Source organism: Nicotiana tabacum, chromosome 23 (genome assembly GCF_000715075.1).
Source record: "Nicotiana tabacum cultivar K326 chromosome 23, ASM71507v2, whole genome shotgun sequence".
NCBI classification, from domain to species: Eukaryota; Viridiplantae; Streptophyta; class Magnoliopsida; order Solanales; family Solanaceae; genus Nicotiana; species Nicotiana tabacum.
Genome location: NC_134102.1, coordinates 49,776,095 through 49,796,349, shown reverse-complemented (window position 1 = coordinate 49,796,349; position 20,255 = coordinate 49,776,095). Strand labels below are relative to the sequence as shown.

Below are 20,255 nucleotides of genomic sequence, written 5' to 3'. Positions count from 1 at the left end.
CCGAATTCTTCTAACTCCGCCAAGCCACACAGGTTGCCAAATTCGAGAGTATTGCCACAAAACACCTATAAAGCCCCACCTCATCTTAAGAACTAAAAGAGCCGAGCATACCATTACCATACTGATCCAGCATGTTACCCGTTTGTCCTATTTTCTCCAAGTTTCTTCTGGATTATCCTCAAGTTACCATTTCTCCTTGTCAGAACATTACTACTTTACCTAAAGCTCGCTACAAGACATCCTAACATAAAACTACACCGCCCTAAGGCCTATAAGCCATTGTATTCTTCTTAAGCACCTTCATAGATACCCCAACCGTAATACTCATTCTGAAAATAACTTATGCGAATTTAAAATTGTTCCTCTTTCCTTTCTTATACTGAAATGTAGAATCCATAGTCAAATAGAATTACCGCACATCCCGATACCATCCAATGTAAGTAACTGATTTTAGTGATATACATATTCGAAAAAAAAACAATTTCAATTTCCACATATATATTTTGAATCCATTAAAACCCTCTCGATAGTCATCCACTCTGCTCACATCTAATTTACTCCGTCCCAAACGGGCCGAAAGACATGTACTCCTTTAGCACAATCAACACTCAAATAAGTAACCTTGCCTTATTACCACCTATCAAATTCATACTCCGTTCACACTAAATCATTTATAAATAACAATTCACTCATCCCATGATGTTCATATACTCATAAAGTGCAATATAACCCGTATCCAGAAATCTCCTTACTCGAGTCATTCTCGAAATCCACCTCTGCAAGTCATCACTGATTCCCAAGTATACTTCAGACCAAAACAAATAATTTGACACATAACCATGAATTGAATTGTTAATAGCAGGGCCCCCCCCCCCCCACTTGGCACAAAGCCATAGATTAAAATATTTGATAACTCACAATACCCATATTTTATTACTTTCTTAATACCGCAGTCAGTTCAACAAAAATTCTTCTCAAGCTCAAGACACACCAACCAAAAAATACCCCAATCATCCGCTAATCTCGCATTCATTCTCTTAACACTCAAGTCAACTTTCTCAACCAGGTTCAAATTCAAGTCTCAACACATACGCCCCGCTGGCAGAAAAGAAAATCTCTATTCACATCATAAGGAACACACCTACATAGATTACTGCGTAGGAGATAACCCACCTGCTTAGTCTCAAATTGGCATCTTGTTATACCTTTTCGCAGCTACAATTACTATGAAATCACTTAATCTTTCTAAATCCAAACTCATTAACCAGACACGAGAATTTAATTTGCCCCAACATTTAACAACGTGAAAGATCTCTCAAAACATTCACACTCGAGATTGTACATCACATCAAAACAAAAATAAAGCACCCAATGGCCTTCCTTTACATTTCAAGGAAACACATCTCGTCACATTCAAATCGTCTTAACACATCCCGTAGTTACATCATACTCATCACAAAGCCATTCCATCGCTCATCGAGCCACAAATTTCACTCGTAGGGATATTACCGGACATATGAGTCCAAATGTACAGGTTACAACTGAAGCTACCGAGCCTAAGCTGCAGTCTAAACCTGGCCTTAAGTCCTCCAGACTGGTCCATCACCAAAACACAGAACACACATCTTGAACCTCGTTCATAGAATCATAAGCCGGCAATTCACAACTGATACCGAGCGCTCATGTGCGCATACGAATGCATGGAAGGAATTCAAAGAGTTATGTTTCAAGCTGAATTAATTCCGCATGATAGAATACAAGAAAGTGAAATTTTCCTAAGGGTTCGGCAGCCTCTCAAAGATAAGTACAGACGTCTTCGTACCGATCCGCAAGACTCTACTAAACTTGCTCATGACTCGTGAGACCTATGTCACCTAAAGCTCTAATACCAACTTGTCACGACCCAAAATCTCACCCGTCGTGATGGTGCCTATCTCAATACTAGGCAAGCCGAAAATCTCAATAAACCACAATTTCTCTTAAGTTTGAAAATATAATATTTCAATAAAATCCACAAATCTTACAATTACGGATACAACAACTCCCAAAACCTGGTGTCACTGAGTACATAAGTATCTAATCTGAATACAAGTCTGGAAAATACGATCTATAATAGTCTGAGACCAAATACAATAAACAAGGAGATAGGGAAGAAGAGACAAGGTCTGTAAAACACGACAGCTACCTCTGAATCTCCAAAAAAAAGTCAACTGTGTGAGAGAATCAACACCCGCTATGACTGGGAACACCTGGATCTGCACACGAAGTACAGGGTGTAGTATGAGTACAACCAACTCAATAAGTAACAATAATAAATAAAGAATTGAAGATAGTGACGAGCTACACAACTACAGTTCATATTCAGTAGTTCCAGCAAGGAATAGACATGCTTTCAAATCTGGCAGTTTAATGTCAAATCAATTTTTATACAGTTCATGTTCATGTAATCCATATATAAAATCTTTAAGAGATTTCACAACAATGATAGATAGCAACTAGGTGCAACAACAAACGGAAATCAAGTACAACCTCTCAGGACAACAATCACTCACTAGGCTCCCAGCCCTCATCACTCGTTGGGCTCCCAGCCCTCATCACTAACACTCAATGGGTACCCGCGCTCACTAGGGGTGTACAGACTCCGGAGGGGCTCCTACAGCCCAAGCGCTATAATCTGCACGGACAACTCACGTGCCATAATATAAATATCTAGATCCGCATAGCCAACTCACGTGCTGCATGGCCAACTCACGTGCTGCACGGCCAACTCATGTGCTACACGGCCAACTCACGTGCTATAGTATAATATAAGAATCTTCAGGGCCAACTCACGTGCTGCAGGGACAACTCACGTGCTATAGTATCAATATCTCACAATCAGGCCCTCGGCCTCACTCAGTCATAAATCTCTCTAGTCTCTCAGGCTTTCAATAATCATGAAATCAGCTTAAACAACAATGATATGATGTATCAATAATAATAACAGAGACTAAGATAAAATGTGCAAGTAAAAACTGAGACTGAGTACATATAGAATTTAGCAGGCAATTCAACAAGTACGCGACCTCTATGGGTCCCAACAGTACTATCACATAGCCTAAGCATGATTTCTAACATGATTTACAGTCAGATTTTATCAACACATAGAGAGCATATAGCTAACAATAAATTATTAAACTTTACAGTTTCCCGGGATGGACCAAGTCACAATTCCCTTGGTGTACGCCCACACGCCCGTCACCTAGCATGTGCGTCACCTCCAAAATAATCATATGATACAACAATCTAGGGTTTCATACACTCGGGACTAGATTTAAAACTGTTACTTACCTCAACCCGTGTAATTCTTTATTCCCTTATGCCCTTGCCACGAGAATTGGTCTCCGAAAGCCTCTTATCTAGCCACAATTAATTTGATTCAGTCAATACCAATTATTGTAATTAATTCCATAAGGAAATACTAAATTTTCCAATAAAATCCAAAATTAACTCAAAAATTACCCGCAGGGCCCACGTCTCGGAACCCGACAAAAGTTACAAAATATGAACGCCCATCCAACCACGAGTCGAATCATATGAATTTCACTAAATTCCAACATCAACTCGACCCTCAAATCTTTACCCATTTGAACTCAACATTCTTTCCATAAACCTTATTGATATGTATAAATAATACTATTATACCCAAGAATCATACTCTTAATCACCCATCTTTATCCAAACTCGAAATTGAAGACTAGGGGTTAGAACCTTACCTCTTGGGTGAAAATCTTGTGATATTTCCTTGTTGGATTTCAAGGCTTGAACAAGATCTTTATGAACAAAGCACTTGAGCTTCTTCCTGTCTCTAGAACACTCTCCCTTCTCTCTAAAAATGTCAGATTTTTGCTCCAAAATGAGTCCTAAATCCTATTTATCAAAATGGGATCGGGTTATAAAAATAAAACAATTGACCCTCCGAAAGCAGGTCTGCGGTCGCATAATGGACCGCAAAGTTGATCGCAAAATTGGTTCCCAGAACTGGGCTCTTCTGGTCCATTCTGCGACCAGTTTGCGATCGTAGAAGCAGTTTTGCGATCGCATAAATATTTTGCGATCGCATAATTGGTCGCATAATTGTATTTTTCCAGCCTTTGGTAATTTGGTCATAGCTTTGAGTAGGAATGTCCAAATGACAAACGGCTTGAAGCGTTAGAAACTAGACTCAAAGATCTTTCATTTGATAGGTAATAAATCATATAAAACTTCGAATCATGAGAGTTATGCTCATTTGAAGTTGGGTTTTGTACGAACTCACTTGAACTTTAGTCTTTTATAAAATTTCCAACTTCTACATTCGATACCGAAACCTACCGAATCAAGTCCGATTGACCTCATATTTTGTATACAAGTCATAAATGACATAACAAACCTATTCTAATTTCCGGAATCAGATTCCAACCCCTGTACCAAAAAGTCAACCCCCCGATCAAACTTTCCAAAAATTCAACTTTCGCCATTTCAAGCCTAATTCTACTACGAACCTCTAAATAATTTTTTGGACACGCTCCTAAGTCCATAATCACCATACGGAATTATTGGAATCATCAAAACTCTATTCCGGGGTCGTTTACACAAAAGTCAACATCCGATCAACTATTTCAACTTAAGCTTCCAACATGAAATTCATTCTTCCAAGCTAACTCCGAAATACCTTAAAACTAAAACCGATAATTCACACAAGTCATAATACCTCATACAAAGTTATGCAAGACCTCAAATAGTGGAAAAGAGCATAAATGCTCAAAACAACCGGTCGGGTCGTTACAGTCTTAGATCAGAAAATGCTTGGGATGTGGTTTCTTTGGTAATAACATTAGGTTAGTGTGAGTGATTGATTTTGGTAGTGATGCGCCTACATAGAACTGTTCTATCATCCTGAAGATGTCCTCCCCTACAATGTCCCAACAGCTTTGATAAAACAAACCAGTAAAACCATCAAGCCCACTGGCACTATCTCCACCTAATGAAAAGGCAGCTCTCTTAACCTCTTCAATTGTTGGAAATCTGCACAGTTCCATATTTTGCTCTTGAGTAACCATATGTGGTACATTGTTAAGTAATTCAAAGATTGTAGGATCTCCATCATGTGTGAATTGTTTGTGAAAATGATCAACTGCAGCCTCAGAAATAAGTGCTTGAGATTCCAACCACACACCATCTCCATTTTGAATTCTTCTGAGCTGAAGTTTATGTCTCTTTCCATTCACATGATTGTGGAAGAATCTTTTGTTCCTATCACCTTCAGCAAACCAATGCATGCCTGCTTTTTGCTTCATGAATTGCTCCTCGATGCTAAGATATTTCTTCAATTCAGCTTATGCCTTTTGGAGCACAGCTCTATTCTCAATTGTCGGATTCTCTTCAAAAAGCATCTCCTTGACCCTGACAATATCTTCCCTAATGGCAAGCTGTTTGAAAATAACACCAAATATCAGCTTACTCCAATGGGAAAGTGCAGTTTTAACTCTCTTCAACTTTTGTTTGAACATTAGAAAGGGATCACCAACAAAGTTTGCTAATCCAATTCTGCCTTACCACCTCAGTGAAGGAGTGATGAGTAGTCCAGAAGTTGAGAAACTTGAATGTTTTAGTAGACTTCATAGCTTCTTCTGTACAACTCATGAGCAAAGGAGCATGGTCAGAACCTGTTCTTATAAGGTGCTCTACCTCTATGTTTGGGAATAGAGTCTGAAAAGGTTGATTAGCTAGTATCCTATCCAGCCTTTTGAATATACATTCAACATCTGATCTTTCATTCCACAAAGTGAAGGGACTTCCTTTGTAGCCAGTGTCAAACAAACCAGAAGAATTAATACAAAAGGCAAAGTCTTCAATTTCTGGTAGATATACTAGTAATCCTCCTATTTTTTCCTCCTCGTGAAGAACAACATTGAAGTCCCCTCCAACCACCCAGGGCAATTCCATGTTAGCAGCAAGGTAATACAGATTATTGCACAGTTCCAATCTGTCTAGTGATGAACACTTTGCATATACAAAGGTCATAATGATGTGCTGTCCAACATATTGATGATATATCTTAATAGTTAGTTGCTGGTCAGTGTCACTCAGTAGTTCCCACTCTACCATAGCATCCAAAAATAGCCACATCTTCCCATTAATATTTGAGTTAACAGTGTCCATCCCTGCCTTCTCCTATACTTGTGAATTAACCCCTGATTTTGAAAAGGCTCCATAAGTGCTATAATGAAAAAACTATGTTCCTTTTGCATGTTGATGACTCTTTGAAAGGCCTGCCGAGTCTTAACAGACCTAATGTTCCATATTAATGTTTTAACCATCATTTAGTTGTTGATGTTGCCCTCTAGGGCAAGATCCTGGTTGGTAGAAGTGGCTCCTTAGCATGTGTTTGCTTCTTGCCTTTCTTTCCATGTCTGGGTGAGATTCTAGGTGATAAATCTCCTTCCCTTGAAACAACTTTGAAGTTCCCAGTAGTGGTTTCATCTTCTCCTTTATCTTCCAGCTGATGTTTGTCGACCAAAGCTGTATGAATTTCAAGTGGCAGTTCCTCGTGTGTGATAAGATCATGTAAAATCTGATTGGGAGAGATCAGTAGAACATTGAGATGGATCTGGATTGGAGAGCCAGTAGGTGAAGCATAAGCAATGGGATTAGTGGTAATTGCTGGATATTCCCTTTGTACAATTGCAAGCTCCACATGGTCAAGTCCCCTATTGTAGTTATGCTCATCAAGAATTTGTAAGGCTGATCTTGCTGTTTGATCTTCTACAGCATCAGTACTCTCCTCATTAGGCAAAACTTCCAACAGATTACAAGCAATAGTTGGTAAAAACTGTTGTGTGGTGCATTATTCATAGATATCATAATGGCTAAATTGTTTGTGGATCTAGAGTTATGTTGGCTCTCCGATCTTCAATTGTGAGGCATGTATTTACTTGTTGGTTGAACTCAGATTGTTGCACTTCATCGCTATAGAGTTCTGTAGCACCTCTAGTAGAGTTAGGTGAATCCCCAAAAGTCTGCGAAGGTACTTTCTGACATGGGTGATTGAGGGTAACATTTAGGACTGGCTTTTGTGTTCCAAAGCTCCTTTGAACCCAGGAAGCTGTGGTTTCCTTTGTAGCTGGCCCTTTTAATTCAGTACCACTGGCAGTGGGTTCCCTAGTATTCACTAAATGTTAACGATTAGAGCTGTGATTTTCCACACTGCCAATACTCTAGTTATGTTGGTGCTTGTAGGATTCAATTGATGGAAGCTTCTTCTGTTGAGCTGTAATAGCAACCTGTGCATTAGTGGCTGCAACTTCCACCACATGTGATATAGTTTCAATAGATATACATGTTCTAGTGGGAGAAGTGTGTGTTATGTTGTCCATCATAGATGTAGTCTGTGCAACAGCAGTCACATGCAAAAACTGAGAAGATGTAAAACCTGCTGACTCCCCCAATTGATCAAGTTCAGGGGTTTCCTGCTCACCCTGCTTTCCTTTCTCTCTTTCAACCACATGAATAATGTAATTTGGTAGTGGATTGTGCACACCCTCAGAAGAATATGGATGATCATTGTGGGATCTGGGATTTGTATTTGAAATCTGGTGTAGGTTGTTGGGTTGCTTTTCACTTGTTTGAACACTTGGCTGTTTTAATTTCTGTTGTTTGCTTCTGTTGTTGATGCCTCTGAAATTCTTCTTCTTTTGAGACTGACATTGCTCCTTGGGAATATTATCCTTTGTTTGCTGATTTGGTGTGGCATTGATGTTTGTTCTTGCCTATTGTACTGCACTTTGGTCTTTCTCCACAAGTGTTGGCTGTGAAAGCTGATTTTTATGTTACCCTTGTATTATCTGCTCCTGTTGTTGTTGTGTGCCATTTGATCTTTCATGCCTGTTGGTCTTCTGATTTGATATTTGCTGTTGTTCCTCAGTTTGGTGTTGTACCCCCATATCTTGTTTTGGACTCTGATCATTTTGGAGTATAATGAGTTGAATTTGTTGTTGTTGTGATCCATTATTAGTAGTATCACTGAGAGTAGTTTTGTTGTTATTGTTGTTTGATGATTTTGCAGCAGTTTTCTTCTTTTCTTCCTCATCTTTTTTCCTTGTGGAACAGTAGTAGTCTTCATGTCCTAAATGTCTGTAGTGAAAGCAGTAAAGTGGGACATCTTCATAAATAACTTCCAACCATTGGTCATCCCCATTGACATTTTGATCCTCATCAAAGCCAAGCCAAACATGGTGAGGCTTTGTTTGGGTTAAGTCCACTTGCATCCTTACTTTGGCAACACTTCCCCTGGTCTTTTGGATGGAAGCAAAGTCAAGGTGCAGAATCTTCCTAACTGGTGATAATAAAACAGATAAAATCTATCTGTAGTAGAAATGTCATGGAAACTCTGGAATGACAATCCAAACAGGGACAATGGGAGTATCCTCATTTGGATTAAAGGTAGGTGTCCAAGCCTGTAATTCCATTCTCTGACCTTGAATGTACATGAACGTTTTGGTCCAGACAGTGGTGTGATCATACTCATTATCAAGGTCGATGTAAACTGTCTTAGCATTAGAATGAGGTATCTTAACTCCTCATCTGAGTTCTGTCTGGACAATGAAACTTCTCCTAATCTGCTCCATTCTAGGCATTGTATTTAGAAACTTGCCTACAATTGTGTACAGGCACCTGCTGGCAAGTGTGATCATGTATATCCTTTCTAGTAAAAAATGTTGGTTGACCCTATTTGGTAGTTATTCTAGGAGTTGTGAACTCCATTGGTTCAATCTGCATAGCCTGCCTTGCTCGCAATTTGGTAGCTAGAGATTGTGTGATAGTAGGAGGTGATGGAGTAGGATAGGAAGGTATTTTACTTGGTTGAGTATTATTGTCACTTAGTAATATAGGTGTAGGTGTCTTAATGTGCTGAGGCTGGTTGTTTTGTCTACTGGAACTGTTTTGCTACTTCGGTTTGTTAGATGGAGCTGTAGCATTTGGGTATGTGTGTGCAGGGGCTAAAGCAGGAGATTGATTGAGTATCTGTGCTTGAGAGGGAGTTTCTTTGGGAGACGAGTTACAAGTGAGATTGTTGAGATGGTGGTAGGTACCTTATTTTTTATAGTGAGAAACATGATTTTTATCAAAGTTGGTTGATATTTTAGGGAAGGTCGAAGGTGTTGGTCTGTGTGTTGGCTGGGGCAGTGTGGGATCATTTTCATTATTGGTTAACACATCAGATGTTGGCAAATTTAGTGATGGCTGTGTTGGGCGTGGTTGATCAGTAGTAGTTGGTTTGACATGCTTCTCCCTGTCAGCAAGAGAATGCTCAAGTGATCGTTGGGCAGTTGAAGGAGTATCAACATCACAGTCATCTAACATCACAGCAGCAGTGGCAGCATTTGGTCGAGCATCAAGGTCCTCACTATGCAATTGAGATTGGGCAATCCGGTGACTTCCACCAATAAGTTCTTTTCCATCCAATTCAATCACAACTTGATCATCAGAATTAGCATAGGCAACATGTGTTGTTGTAGGTATCTGCCTTTGAGCACCCTTCTTTGTTGAATGTTCTTGCAATTTCTCATGACGACTAATCTCAACATGACTTTGTGAAGCACATCCATTCATATATTCATTAAAATTGACATCAGAACTAACCCTGGTATTTCGTCAAACAGGTGGTATGTCTGATTCTGTGTATACTGTGTTCTGCCATTTTGGATCAAGTTTCTCATCGTGGTTGTTGTTTGAGGGGTTGGGATCAGTATCCAGATCAAATGGAGTAGATTGGCATTGGTTTTGACCAGTTTGGATATCCGTAACCCCTCGCGCGACCAGCATCTGTTTGTCGACATTGTTCTCATGTGCAGAATCGCATTCTCCTGTTGTGATGTTGTTTGAGACATTGTTGGTTGATAGTAAATGGTGTGCTGAGCAATCTCCATGGCTTTGAATCAGTCGATTTGGCCCAGAAATATTGCAGTGTATGTCAGCTAAGTCCTGGCGATTTCTTGGTGAAGACGTATTTCCACCATTGTTGATTTCTTCAGCATATGGGGAAGAAACGATACGGGCGCCTACTTGGGTTGTGTTCGCAGTGTATAGACGCAATTGTTGGTACTGGTCCGGTGGCTTTTCACCACCGGACGATGGATCGATGAACATTTTTGACGGGTCAGCTACTGTTCTTGTTTGTCGCCTAAGTAGAGAGCGTTTCTGTATTAGGGTTCATTGGGTAGCAAGGACTATTAAGGTGGGGTTTGAGTTTATGGACGGTGGAGAAATTTTGCTATTAATAAGAGGGAGTTTAAGGTGCCTCCGGTTGAAAGGAGAGCTGCCTCCGGTTTCATCATAAGGGTATCTATGTTATTTTAGTAAAATGGAGCTATGCTATTGGCTACAAGTATTGATTATTGTAGCTCCCACAAAATATTTGAATTTATTGACCATTTTGCTCATCAACTGATATATTATTTTATTTAGATCCTACGCGTGCCTTCAGTTGCCAAGTTATGTAAGCTACTATACTGGGCCCATAATAATGTTGGAGTCTACTAATAAGTTTGTCTTTGGACTGTTGCTAATTTATTGTATTTATCAATATTTTGGGCTTTCTAATCTTGCCCCTGGATTTTTAAATTTGAGATGAAAACCTTTTTCAACCACAATTCGGCCCACTTTAATGTACATAAATTCTTCTAATCAAATTAATTGAATTTTTTGTGAATTACGTAGTTTATGTGAAAAGCTAAACAAGTGTGCCACTAAGGGGAATCCAGTATTTCAAGAGAAAAGGTTTACTATTGTGAAAAGGTGGATCTAAAATTTATATTTGACTTGTTTAACTTTAGTCTCTTACCATGCAACGCCCCGACCGATCGTTTTGTATATTTGAGCTCTAATTTTCCTTTGATGATTCCCACATGTATATTTATGATTTTATGACTTTCGAGGTTAGTTAATTTCATTCCGGAAAGGTTTTGAGTTGATTTGGACTTTTTGGTTCTGGACTTAGAATCCTAAATTAGATATGTTGATCAAAGTTTGACTTTGTGAAAACAACTCCGGGACGGTATTTTGATGGCTCCGATAGGTTCGTATCATGATTTTGGACTTGGGCGTATGCCCAAAATCGAATCCGGAGGTCCCTAGGTTGATTTGTCTTGTTTTTCCGAAAATTGACAATTTGAGGTTTAGAAGTCTTCAAAAGTTTCACTGTATACCTTTTGGCTACCGGGTTCGAAATTTGATTTTGGGACTTGAATAGGTCTATTGTGCTATTTGGAACTTGTCTGCAAAATTTGTCATCATTTGGAGTTGGTTTGATAGGATTCGGACACTTGGTTGCAATTCTAGAGGTTCTTGCGTTTTCATTTGAAATTCATGCGTTTTGATGTCCGATTCTAGTTCTAGATGTTATTTTTGTGTTTTGATCGCGCGAGCGAGTTCTTATGATATTTTAATACTTGTGTGGAAATTTGATTTGGAGCCTCGAGGGCTCGGGTGACTTTCAGACGTGTTTCAGAATGATTTTGAACTGAAACAGGTTGCTGGTGTGTTGGTGTATCTGATGTCGTAATTGCGAATACCAGCATCGCAATTGCGATCTTAGTAGGGGGTCTCAAGTGTCGCAATTGCGAAGTAGTACCTGGGATGGGTAGGTTTGCATTTGTGACACATTTGTCGCATTTCGCATTTGCGACTTCCCACATTGACTGTCAGTGACGCAATAAGAAAATGTAAAATATTTCTTCCCATCTTAGAATCCCATTGAATTTGACTGATCAGTTGTGCATACTTACTATGTCCAGAATTGTGCAGGATGTTTTAACAGGCTCAATGTCACGGGCCCAAATCCTTACATTGGGTAGCGGCACCTGCTCGCCCGTGCAGCGCCCGCAGTTCCCCTCACTGCAGGCCAACCCGTTTCCTGTCCCAGGATTCCCAAGCACGATCCTGTGCCTGTTGGTGGGGGTCGCCCGTAGGCTCGCCCCAACTTGTGCCGCCCGTAAGATATCTAGGCCCTTGGCCCTAGACATGTCATGGCGCTTTATCTTAGGATCGCTATCCATGCGCCCCCTGGGGGATTGGCTTAGGACATGTCTTGTCCCTCGCCCAAGACTGAGCATCGCTCCCGCGTGCATAGCCTAATCCTCAATCTTGACACTCGCCTAGTGCATCTGTGACTAGCTCGTGCGTCGCCCGAGTAAGGCAACCTTTAGCCCTTGGCCATTGTCATGCACGTCTTTCGTGCCCATGCCCATACATTTCCCTCGCGACACGCTTCCATCCCGAATAGTGCAGTGTTGCCCCACAACTGCACCTTTAGGCCAACGGACCCTTGCTTGCATGGTTGAACCCAAGCCATGCTCACAAGTCGACACATGATGCCCCTATGACAGGTGCGTTAAGTATCCAATTGGTACGGAGGTCTCATTCCAACATTCGGCAGCCCGCGGGGCTGGCCGTCCCACACATCGAGCCTCCAGCACCACTTTGATGCCCAACACTAGCCCGAAGGCGTCGCGCCGCCCATAGAGTTCCCCTAACTCGTATGGGTACCTTTGACACTCCTTTGAGTCATCTAGGCAGGCCCTTGAGGTTGCCCCCAAGGTAGCTCGTTCTATACGGCTCGGTGGCAGCACGTATGGGGGAGGTAGGTCGGAGCTTTCATCACCTATACCCCCCTTATATATGCTTAAAATTAAAAAGCCCAAGTTACCCGAGTAGACAGTTCTACGTCAGACCATCAGAAGGACCTTTTTTCACCAGTTCTTAGCCAAAATCACAACTCCAAAGTGCGAGTTGTGACATCCTCCCACACTCATAATGTCATTGTCCCCGATGACACATCATGGCTTAAGACATCCCGGAGTCTGCCTCCTCAGGTATGCCTATTTCAGCTCCCTTTGTCCTGTGGGTTGGACTTCCTCGAAGTCCTTTCTCAAAAGGAGTCGTGCCCCATGCACTTCTCCCCCAAGTATCTTCCAAGGGTGCCTCTGCACTTCACCTCTATTCGGTGTTCACTTGGAAAGTGCCTCCGCACTTGCACCCTCTGGTGTCTAACTTTGTGATTGACCCACACTAGTCAATCACACCATGACCCTCACGGCCTTCATGTCCGTCTGAAGCTTTCCTTCACAGGTTAGCACATCAATGTGCTCTTTTGACGTCGCTCCCGTAGCCTTAAGGTCCCTTTGGCATGGCTCCCGTAGCCTTTCGCTCCCGTAGCATTAAGACGCCCTCTTGGCATAGCTCACGTAGCATTCCGCTCCCGTAGCTTTTAGTTGCCCTCACTACCTTGAAGATGTGTTCGCTTCCAGACTCACAACTTCGCCCATATGCCTCTTGCATAGGCAGGATCCTCCCACACTCAATGTGGAGGATACATCTTAGCACTGTCGTCCCACTTGGCATTCGGCCAGCTCTTGGGACGACCTTTGGTGACTACTACATTCCCAAAGTCATAGCATCGCCGCATTCCCGAACAAAGCTCTTTGTTTTCCAACTGTTACTTCCTCAGCAAGTAGCCAATGCTCCCGGTAGTACTTCAATACTCGCCCTATAGACAGGCACCCTCTTGGCCCTGCTAGCACGGCTTCCCGGTTTGGTGTGCCTCGCACCTGGACACTCACGGTCCCCGATCATTCGACGTACTTCTTTCCAGAATGACACCTTCTAACTTGGAAATCCGCCCAGTTTCGAAGTTTCACTATACCCTCGAATCCGTTTCCTCACCTTGGCAATGCCCTCAGGCAGCTCACAAGTCTGTCCTGAAGGAAAGACACTCAACTTGATGCGTTGCACGCATCCTTGGCAAGATCTCCGCTATAATCATGCCCAAGTTTATAGTCCATGGCTCCCACTCTTCGCAATATGGTTGCACGACCTGGCAAACATGGCTTTCTCTTGGCCATCCGGCTCATCGGCATATCACCTCATTCAGTAGCACCTTAGACTCACGAAAGACAATGGAATCACCCATTTCTTTCGTCGACCATCAGTATCGGATTCTCGATCTTTGGTGGCATATGAACATCAATCTCTGCTTTGACGTGATCTCTGCACTGACATCCAAAATGCACTCGCCATATCCACCCTTTGCCTTGACATTGTGCCATGGCATAGTATGGCCTTAATCAGCTCTGATACCAAGTGTCACGGGCCCAAATCCTTACATTGGGTAGCGGCACCTGCTCGCTCGTGCGGCGCCCGCAGTTCCCCTCGCTGCAGGCCAGCATGTTTCCTGTCCCACGATTCCCAAACACGATCCTGTGCCTGTTGGTGGGGCTCGCCCGTAGGCTCGCCCCAACTTGTGCCGCCCGTAAGATGTCTAGGCCCTTGGCCCTAGACATGTCGTGGCGCTTCATCTTAGGATCACTATCCATACGCGCCCTGGGGGATTGGCTTAGGACATGTCTTGTCCCTCGCCCAAGACTGAGCATCGCTCCCGCGTGCACAGCCCAGTCCTCAAGCTTGACACTCGCCGAGTGCATCCGCGACTAGCTCGTGCCTCGCCCGAGTAAGGCAACCTTTAGCCCTTGGCCATTGTCAAGCGCGTCTTTCGTGCCATGCCCATACATTGCCCTCGCGACACGCTTCCATCCCGAATAGTGCAGTGTCGCCCCACAACTGCACCTTTAGGCCAACGGACCCTTGCTTGCATGGTTGAACCTAAGCCATGCTCACAAGTCTACACATGATGCCCCTATGACGGGTGCGTCAAGTATCCAATCGGCACGGAGGTCTCGTTCCAACATTCGGTAGCCCGCGCGGCTGGCCGTCCCACACATCGAGCCTCCAGCACCACTTTGATGCCCAACGCTAGCCCGAAGGCATCGCGCCGCCCATAGAGTTTCCCTAACTCGTATGGGTACCTTTGACACTCCTTTGAGTCATCTAGGCAGGCCTTTGAGGTTGCCCCAAGGTAGCTCGTTCTATACGACTCGGTGGCAGCACGTATGGGGGAGGCAGGTCGGAGCTTTCATCACCTATACCCCCTTATATATGCTTAAAATTGAAAAGCCCAAGTTGCCCGAGTAGACAGTTCTACGTCAGACCATCAGAAGGACCTTTTCTCACCAGTTCTTAGCCGAAATCACCACTCCAAAGTGCGAGTTGTGACATCAATCTATTATCCAAGTCGGAGATAGTTCAACGAAAAACAAATTATAAATGTCAATTCTACGAAACAGAAAAAGGCACAAAGTGGATGCAAATAGTTTAAATCTGCAATCGGATATATTAGATCCGCTTATGAACAGAAAGGGAAAGCAAATGGTACAGTTTCACCATATGGTAGCAGAGAATACCTTCGTAATGTTAGGACCAAAAATATATGGCTCAGAATCAAACTCTTGCAAGCGCGCAACCTCTATAGCATTCTCTATATAGCACGTTCACTGGAAGTTGGTTCAAGCCTCCTACATTCGGAGCCCGTTTGGATTGACTTATTTTAAGTATTTTTAAGTCAAAATAGTTTTTAAGCTATTTTGTAGTATTTGAATAAAATAAAAAAGTGCTTTTAAACACTTGTTTTTAAGCTAAAATAACAAAAATAAGCCAAAAATCAAAAGCTAAAATTCCTAACTTATGGTTTTTCACTTAAAAGTCACTTAAAACAAGCACATCATAACAGACTCTAGATCTGATGCGAGATTGATTCCTTATATCCTGACGATTTCACTTATATAATCTTCTTTAGTTACCATATAATGTATGCGTTGATAGTGCATTCTTGGGGAGACACATGATGTGTGTTTATGGATTAATTTGTCTTTTAAAATGGAATTCCGTTTAGAGGGTTAATTTTCAATTATAGTTTGTAAAATTTAATATTTAAGTTCAGGACATGATATTTAAATAAAAATAAGTAGTGTATTTTCGTCAGAGGTTTTTATACATGACATTATCCTATTAAAGTACATGTGCTAAATATGTATTCGCTCATTTTAAAGGTGGGCACCTTAGACTTTTTAGCCGCACATGCAAGAAATCAAGATATTTTTGCTTGCTTAGTTTTTCCGGTCAATTTTTTCATCTCACTTCAATTTATTTTCTCAACCTTATAAAACTTGTGGGTGGAAGATGGCAGCTCTTTTATTTGTTTTGGCTCAGTTTGGAAGCTTCATACCGATTAGAAACTATGCAAATTGGGTAAGTTTTTCTACATCTAATACATCTACATAGTTCAGAGTAACTAATTTTGATTTTGTCAATAGCTAAAAAGACAGAACATGCCATAATTTTCCACTGTGTTATAGTTTCATATCTAAGATTTAGATACAGGATAACTTCGACATTTTTCTTAGTGTTCTGTGAAATTTGAAACTGATTGGATGATATACGAGTTTCTCGCTAAGTTTATGAATAAATTATATTTTCCAGGTTGTAAAGGGGTGGTAGAAAAATATTGTCATAATTTGTTGTGACCTGAAAATTGAGTATGGTATAGGTCATAACTCATTTCTGTTTCTGTCCAGGTTGCTACAGCTGTTCTTCAAAACTATAAGGACAATACAAGATTGCATCTAATATATGCTAATTTTCCACATGAGGACATTCTTTTGAGGTAATTTAACGTAATTTTATCTTCCATGCCATTTGATTGGAGAATATTGCTGATTGTTAAGTAAGAACAAGATATAAAATGATAAAAGGTAATGTTACAGAAAAAGTTGAACTTCTATCAAACATCTTTATGAGCTGAGTTGTATAGAATATGAAGAATTATTTGTCTTAAGAAGTTACTATATTTAGCACATGATCATAAAAAGATTTCCAAGAAAACCTATATTAGTCTTCTTTGAATGTAGCGCAGTCGCTTAACATATAAATTGCAAGAGTTATAACTCAAATATGTTTGCAAATAATAGAAAAATAACAGTCCAATTCTAGGAACAAGACGTATCGGTTGAATTCAAAGTTCAGATATCATTTGTCTGCAAGGATTGAGACTCAAGCCCAAAACTATCAGCAGACAATCCCATAATTATTAGTCCACTTGAGATATTTCAAGTGCAAAAATCAACTGTGTTGGCCAGTCCAACATTGCATATCATTCTCCAATTTACATGATCATGCATTTCATAGACTGCAGTAGCTAATTATCTTTTGCCCACCATATTTGTGGTTTATACCATACTAATGTTTGATTGTTCCGCACTAACTTATAATTATTTGGAATAGCGGTAGTAAGTTACTATCTAAAACAATATGAAACAGATGTTGTTATTTGTGAAATTGAGGAATTATGCTTATTAGATAAAAGTTGCATATGCATTTGTTTTTTTTGCAATAAAAATATTTGGCATACATGTCCAAACAGGAAGTGGTATGCGTATAAATGAATAATGTTCTCTTTGTTTGGCCAACAAGATGAGGTGGTTTCATTTGTTCTTAATGTTCTTTTTAGATTTTAATATCTGTCTTTTTTCTCTTTTGCTTAAATGAGCTTAACAAAAGCATGGTTATGTTGTTTCAGTTTCTTCACAGTTTAGTATCTTCCTCCACAGGGAGATATTCCAAAAAGATGGCTTATAACCTCGAAGGACATTCAAAAGGGATGTTTTTCCCAGTGAAGTATGTCCGTAGGCCTTTTTGTGGAAGCAAGTTGAATAATGAGAGTAAGATAAACATTGGACTATGTTGCAAATACATGTGTCATAATTTTTTGGATTCTTAATTGGATGTATTTAGTAAGACGTGTTGATACGTTATCAATATAAATATTTGATCAGATTAATATTAAGAAACAAAGATGAAATTGTTTTCCCAATAAACCTTTTTATGCAGTTTTATGCAATCTATATTGGTACAAACAGCGAAGTCGGGCTTACGCCGGTACATAGCACGGGCACCGGCCATCTAGATAATAGATAAATGGAAGAATCTAGAAACTAAAAAGAAATAGATAAATGGAAGAAAGGGAGAGTATGAATTAGCGGAGAAAAATTAGGCACCACAGGCATAAAGTTAATAACATAGTTGTGTACGGTCAAAATCGAGTCTGCCCTTCATATGACTAATTGAGATTGGAACATGATGGTCCAAGGTCCATCATTGTAATATCGAGCCATGATACGAAGTTAGGTTGTCGAGCTCAACCCCCAGAGACCGATCAATATCGAGATCGAGTCAAGATCGAGCTTGAGACCCAGAGACCGACCAATATCGAGACCGGCCAAGATCGAGATCGAATTAAGGTCGAGTTCGAGACCCAGAGACCGGTCAAGGTTGAGATCGGCCAAGATCGAGATCGAGCCAAGAAACAAAAAAGCCGTTATAGCCGCATTTGGGAAGAGAATCTCGACAGAAATCACGGCTTGAATCAAGAAAAAACTAATTAATTAATCTATCATGGGATCCCCACCATCTATTTTTAATTATATCCAAAATGGAATTCTCCCACTATATTAAGAGTGATTATCATTTGTAATGGGACATTGATTCATTCAGACATTATTCTTTCTGAGATACATAGCAAAGAGAGCAAATATTATCCTTTTTGGCTTTTGATATATAGTCATATTATTTTTTTTATCTATTGTTCTTCACTCAATTTGGAAGTGATAAAACTTGAAGGCTTAGACCAACTAGTTCATTCGGTTTGTATTCATTTCTTTTATGACTAATTTTGATATTCATTTACATATCTTTCGTGATTTGTATCAATTTATATCACGTATCCTTAGAACTATGTATAAATTCAACTCTATCCATTTTTCGGGTAAACAGTTTGGCGCCCACCGTGGGGCTAAGGACAATAGTGGTTATTTGGTACGAATCTCTGCAAAACACACTATTTTACACTTGCTCTTGGAAGTATCTTTGATTTTAGGTTAAAAATGATGAACCCTCAATTAATGGCCCTACCTATCGACAACGAAGCTGGCCATCAAGATGAGAATAACAACCTGACGCCCGGGGATGAAAGGCCACTCGTTGACCCCGTTGGAACTCGGGCCGTAGATCCAATTGACGTTAATTCACATGTGGCCATTGAGGCGAACCAACAATCCAACCCCCGCAAATAGCATTCATGGTGGAACTCGATCTGCAGTTCGAAAAACCTAAAATGTTGGATAAGACGGGATCAGCTTGCGCATGATTTTTGAAATGTTGCAAGCTCAACAGGTAGCGATAGCTCAGCTGCAGAGCCAAACCCAGGCACCGAGCAGGCCCGAGCCCGGTCCACCTTAAGAAATCACCCACAAAACGGGTCCAGCTATAGCAAGGTCAAATTAACAAGAATTGGGGACTAACCCCAAAATTATGAAGATGCTCGAGGAACTGACAAAACGGACAGAGTCAGGAGAAAAGTGGATTGAAGCAAACGACAAAAAAGTAGAGACTTATAACTCCAGGGTTGATCAGATCCCGGGGGCACCACCAATGTTGAAGGGTTTGGATTCCAAAAAGTTTGTACAAAAGCCCTTCCCCCCGAGCGCAGCTCCCAAACCGATCCCAAGAAGTTCCACATGCCCGAAATTCCTAAATATAATGGAACGACCGACCCCAATGAACATGTCACCTCTTACACATGTGCCATTAAAGGGAACGATCTAGAGGATGACGAGATCGAATCCGTATTATTAAAGAAATTCGGAAAAACCCTGTCAAAGGGAGCAATGATACGATATCATAATTTACCGCCTAACTCTATCGATTCTTTTGCCATTCTTGCAGATTCTTTTGTAAACGCACACGCCGGAGCCATAAAGGTCGAGACCAGGAAGTTGGACCTTTTCAAGGTAAGGCAAAAAGATAAAGAGATGCTAAGAGAGTTCGAATCTCATTTCCAAATAGAACGAATGGATCTACCACCGGTCATGAATGATCGGGCCGTTCAAGATTTCACCCAAGGACTGAACGAACGAAGCTCAATGGTTTCACGACAGTTGAAGCAGAACTTTATTGAGTACCCGACTGTTACCTAGGCCGATGTACACAATTAATATCAATCGAAGATTAGAGTCGAAGACGACCAGTTGGGTTCTGGGTCCATTATTAAAAAGGACATCGACCGAGAACCGAGGTCGAACAGGGACCAATACCGGCCATATAACAGAGATCACAAGGGTAGCGAACCAGGATGCAGCTCCGTACGAGGCGAAAGGAGAAATGACTGAGGCCAAGGGTCTCGAGGGCTGATGAACAAGAATGGTTTCGATAGGCATACCGAACCTAAGGAAGCACCGCGGTTATCAGAGTATAACTTCAACATTGATGCATCTGCCATCATGTCGGCT

At 41.1% G+C, this 20,255-nt stretch overlaps 2 long non-coding RNA genes across 2 annotated transcripts; one reads left to right on the top strand and one right to left on the bottom strand.

The window, feature by feature from the left end:
* Positions 1–2,018: 2,018 nt before the first annotated feature.
* LOC142177571 (uncharacterized) lies at positions 2,019–10,494 on the bottom strand. The gene is made up of 3 exons (XR_012706113.1): positions 3,502–10,494; positions 3,331–3,398; positions 2,019–2,255 (listed from the first exon to the last, which is right to left on the bottom strand). It is a non-coding gene; the product is annotated as an uncharacterized LOC142177571 (long non-coding RNA).
* A 5,528-nt stretch (positions 10,495–16,022) lies between these two features.
* LOC107801973 (uncharacterized) lies at positions 16,023–17,763 on the top strand. Its single transcript, XR_001651737.2, has 3 exons — positions 16,023–16,161; positions 16,488–16,576; positions 17,489–17,763. It is a non-coding gene; the product is annotated as an uncharacterized LOC107801973 (long non-coding RNA).
* The last annotated feature ends 2,492 nt before the right edge of the window (positions 17,764–20,255 follow it).